The sequence below is a fragment of the Pleurodeles waltl genome, chromosome 5, assembly GCF_031143425.1.
Source record: "Pleurodeles waltl isolate 20211129_DDA chromosome 5, aPleWal1.hap1.20221129, whole genome shotgun sequence".
NCBI lineage: Eukaryota > Metazoa > Chordata > Amphibia > Caudata > Salamandridae > Pleurodeles > Pleurodeles waltl.
This window is the reverse complement of record NC_090444.1, coordinates 771,968,186-771,973,278: the sequence shown is the minus strand read 5'-3', so window position 1 is coordinate 771,973,278 and position 5,093 is coordinate 771,968,186.

The following is a 5,093-nucleotide window of genomic DNA, read 5'->3' as shown; positions in this document are numbered from 1 at the left end:
TACGGTGTTGCTTAGACACTGTAGGGGCACAGTGCTCATGCACTGGTGCCCTCCCCTATGGTATAGTGCACCCTGCCTTAAGGCTGTAAGGCCTGCTAGAGGGGTGACTTATCTATACTGCATAAGCCGTGTGGGGTTGGCATGGCACCCTGAGGGGAGTGCCATGTCGTCTTACTCGTTTTGTCCTCACCAGCACACACAAGCTGGTAAGCAGTGTGTCTGTGCTGAGTGAGGGGTCCCCAGGGTGGCATAAGATATGCTGCAGCCCTTAGAGACCTTCCCTGGCATCAGGGCCCTTGGTACCAGGGGTACCAGTTACAAGGGACTTACCTGGATGCCAGGGTGTGCCAATTGTGGATACAAAAGTACAGGTTAGGGAAAGAACACTGGTGCTGGGGCCTGGTTAGCAGGCCTCAGCACACTTTCAATTCAAAACATAGCATTAGCAAAGGCAAAAAGTCAGGGGGTAACCATGCCAAGGAGGCATTTCCTTACACAACACAGGGTGTCAAAGGCATGTTGGCATTCTACAGTCCAGCTTACCTTCTTGGAGGTGAGTTCTGTGAGGTCTGTCACTATGGAACCATATCCCTTCACAATCTTCCTATAGTACCCAGTCAAGCCAAGGAATGCCCTGACTTGAGTCTGGGTTTTTGGAGCTGCCCAATCCAGAATAGTCTGGATCTTGGGCTGGAGTGGCTGAACTTGGCCTCCAACTACAAGGTGTCCCAAGTAAACCACAGTTCCCTGCCCTATCTGGCATTTGGATGCCTTGATAGAGAGGCCTGCTGATTGCAGAGCCTTCAAAACCTTCTTCAGGTGGACCAGGTGATCCTGCCAGTTGGAGCTAAAGACAGCAATATCATCGAGATAAGCGGCACTAAAGGACTCCAAGCCAGCAAGGACTTGATTCACCAACCTTTGGAAGGTGGCAGGGGCATTCTTTAAACCAAAGGGCATAACAGTGAACTGATAATGCCCATCAGGTGTGGAGAATGCTGTCTTTTCTTTTGCTCCAGGTGCCATTTTGATTTGCCAGTACCCTGCTGTTAATTCAAAGGTACTTAAGAATTTGGCAGCACCTAATTTATCAATCAGTTCATCAGCACTAGGAATGGGATGGGCATCTGTCTTGGTGACAGAATTAAGTCCTCTGTAGTCCACACAAATCCTCATCTCTCTCTTTCCATCTTTGGTGTGAGGTTTGGGGACTAAGACCACTGGGCTAGCCCAGGGGCTGTCAGAGTGCTCAATTACTCCCAATTCCAGCATCTTGTGGACTTCCACCTTGATGCTTTCCTTAACTTGGTCACACTGTCTGAATATTTTGTTTTTGACAGGCATGCTGTCTCCTGTGTCCACATCATGGGTACACAGGTGTGTCTGACCAGGGGTTAGGGAAAAGAGTTCAGCAAACTGCTGCAGGACTTTCCTACAGTCAGATTGCTGTTGGCTAGAGAGGGTGTCTGAGTAGATCACTCCATCCACTGAGCCATCCTTAGGGTTTGATGAGAGGAGATCAGGGAGAGGTTCACTCTCAGCTTCCTGGTCCTCATCTGTTACCATAAACAGATTTACATCAGCCCTATCATGGAAGAGCTTTAGGCGGTTCACATGGGTCACCCTCTTGGGGCTCCTGCTAGTGCCTAGGTCCACCAGGTAGGTGACCTGACTCTTCTTCTCTAGCACTGGGTAAGGGCCACTCCATCTGTCCTGAAGTGCCCTGGGAGCCACAGGCTCCAAAACCCAGACTTTCTGCCCTGGTTGAAATTCAACCATTGCAGCCTTTTGGTCATACCAAAACTTCTGGAGCTGTTGGCTGGCCTCAAGGTTTTTACTTGCCTTTTCCATGTGCTCTGCCATCCTTGAACGAAGGCCAAGCACATAGTCCACTATGTCTTGTTTAGGCTCATGAAGAGGTCTCTCCCAGCCTTCTTTAACAAGAGCTAATGGTCCCCTTATAGGGTGGCCAAACAGAAGTTCAAAGGGTGAGAACCCTACTCCCTTCTGAGGCACCTCTCTGTAAGCGAAGAGCAGACATGGCAAGAGGACATCCCATCTCCTTTTGAGTTTTTCTGGGAGCCCCATGATCATGCCCTTTAATGTCTTGTTGAATCTCTCAACAAGGCCATTAGTTTGTGGATGATAGGGTGTAGTGAATTTATAAGTCATTCCACATGTGTTTCAGGTATGCTGACATGAAGTTGGTACCTCTGTCAGACACCACCTCCTTAGGGAAGCCCACTCTGGTAAAGATACCAATGAGGGCCTTGGCTACTGCAGGGGCAGTAGTCGACCTAAGGGGAATAGCTTCAGGATACCTAGTAGCATGATCCACTACTACTAGGATGTACATATTTCCTGAGGCTGTGGGAGGTTCAAGTGGACCCACTATGTCCACACCCACTCTTTCAAAGGGGACCCCCACCACTGGAAGTGGAATAAGGGGGGGCCTTTAGATGTCCACTTGTCTTACCACTGGCTTGACAGGTGGTACAGGAGACACAAAACTCCTTAACTTTCTGGGACATGTTGGGCCAGTAGAAGTGGTTGACTAACCTCTCCCACGTCTTGGTTTTGTCCCAAATGCCCAGCAAGGGGAATATCATGGGCTAAGGTCAGAATAAACTCTCTGAACTCCTGAGGCACTACCACTCTCCTAGTGGCACCAGGTTTGGGATCTCTTGCCTCCGTGTACAGGAGTCCTTCTTCCCAATAGACCCTATGTGTTCCAGTTTTCTTGCCACTGGACTCTTCAGCAGCTTGCTGCCTAAGGCCTTCAAGAGAGGGACAGGTTTCTTGCCCCTTACACAACTGCTCCCTTGAGGGTCCCCCTGGGCCTAAGAGCTCAAACTGATAAGGTTCCAACTCCATAGGCTCAGTTCCCTCAGAGGCAGAACTTCTTCCTGAGAAGAGAGGTTCTCTTTTTGGTGTTGTGTTGCAGCTGGTTTCCCAGCTGGCTTTCCTTTTCTCTTGGTAGGCTGGGCCCTTTTTCCAGACTCCAGCTCTACTTTTTCACCCTGCGCCTTGCACTGTGCCCTTGTCTTGACACACACCAGTTCAGGGATACCCAGCATGGCTGCATGGGTTTTCAGTTCTACCTCAGCCCATGCTGAGGACTCCAGGTCATTTCCAAGCAAACAGTCTACTGGGATATTTGAGGAGACCACCACCTGTTTCAGGCCATTGACCCCTCCCCACTCTAAAGTTACCATAGCCATGGGATGTACTTTAGTTTGATTGTCAGCATTGGTGACTGGATAAGTTTGTCCAGTCAGGTATTGACCAGGTGAAACCAGTTTCTCTGTCACCATAGTGACACTGGCACCTGTATCCCTCAGGCCTTCTACACTTGTCCCATTAATTAAGAGCTGCTGCCTGTATTTTTGCATGTTAGGGGGCCAGGCAGCCAGTGTGGCTAAATCCACCCCACCCTCAGAGACTAATGTAGCTTCAGTGTGACACCTGATTTGCTCTGGGCACACTGTTGATCCCACTTGGAGACTAGCCATTCCAGTGTTAGCTGGAGTGGAGTTAGAAGTGGTTGTTTTCTTGGGACAGGCCTGGTCTCCAGTTTGGTGTCCAGGCTGATTACAGCTACGACACCAGGCCTTTTTGGCATCAAAGTTTTTACCCTTGTACCCAAAATTGTTTTGTGAAGAGGCTCTGGGCCCACCCTCCTGTGCAGGTTTTTGGGGGCCTGTAGAAGACTCTTTACTATTTTTGTTTTTGGATGTCTCACCACCCTTCCCCTGGGGAGGTTTTGTGACCCCTTTCTTTTGGTCACCCCCTGTGGAAGTCTTGGTCACCCTAGTCTTGACCCAATGGTCCGCCTTCTTTCCCAATTCTTGGGGAGAAATTGGTCCTAGGTCTACCAGATGCTGATGCAGTTCGTCATTGAAACAATTACTTAACAGATGTTCCTTCACAAATAAATTGTACAGCCCATCATAATCATTTACACCACTGCCTTGAATCCAACCATCTAGTGTTTTTACTGAGTAGTCCACAAAGTCAACCCAGGTCTGGCTCGAGGATTTTTGAGCCCCCCTGAATCTAATCCTATACTCCTCAGTGGAGAATCCAAAGCTCTCAATCAGGGTTTCCTTCATGAGGTCATAAGATTCTGCATCTTTTCCAGAGAGTGTGAGGAGTCTATCCCTGCACTTTCCTGTGAACATTTCCCAAAGGAGAGCACCCCTGTGAGATTTGTTCACTTTTCTGGTTACACAAGCCCTCTCAAAAGCTGTGAACCATTTGGTGATGTCATCACCATCTTCATATTTAGTCACAATCCCTTTAGGGATTTTTAACATGTCAGGAGAATCTCTGACCCTAGTTATGTTGCTGCCACCATTGATGGGTCCTAGGCCCATCTCTTGTCTTTCCCTTTCTATGGCTAGGATCTGTCTTTCCAAAGCCAATCTTTTGGCCATCCTGGCTAACTGGATGTCCTCTTCACTGGAGTTGTCTTCAGTGATTTCACAGAAGTTGGTCCCTCCTGTGAGGGAAACAGCATCTCTGACTATTATGTTTGGAGACAGGGCTTGAGAGGCCCTGTTCTCCCTAGTTAGGACTGGTAGGTGGGAATTTTCCTCCAAGTCACTATCTTCATCCTCTGTGTTGCCATCCTCAGAGGGGTTGGCCTTTTCAAACTCTGCCAAAAGCTCCTGGAGCTGTAGTTTGGAAGGTCTGGGGCCCATTGCTATTTTCTTTATTTTACAGAGTGACCTTAGCTCCCTCATCTTAAGATGGAGGTAAGGGGTGGTGTCGAGTTCCACCACATTCACATCTGTACTAGACATTATGCTTCTAAAAGTTGGAATACTTTTTAAGAATCTAAGACTAGTTCTAGGTTCTAATTCAAACTTTCACAAAACTTTTAAACTCTAAAAGAAATGCTAACCAGGACTAACACAAGGCCCTAGCAGGACTTTTAAAAATTTAGAAAAATAGTTCAAACTGCAAAAATCAATTTCTAATGACAATTTTTGGAATTTGTCGTGTGATCAGGTATTGGCTGAGTAGTCCAGCAAATGCAAAGTCTTGTACCCCACCGCTGATCCACCAATGTAGGAAGTTGGCTCTGTATG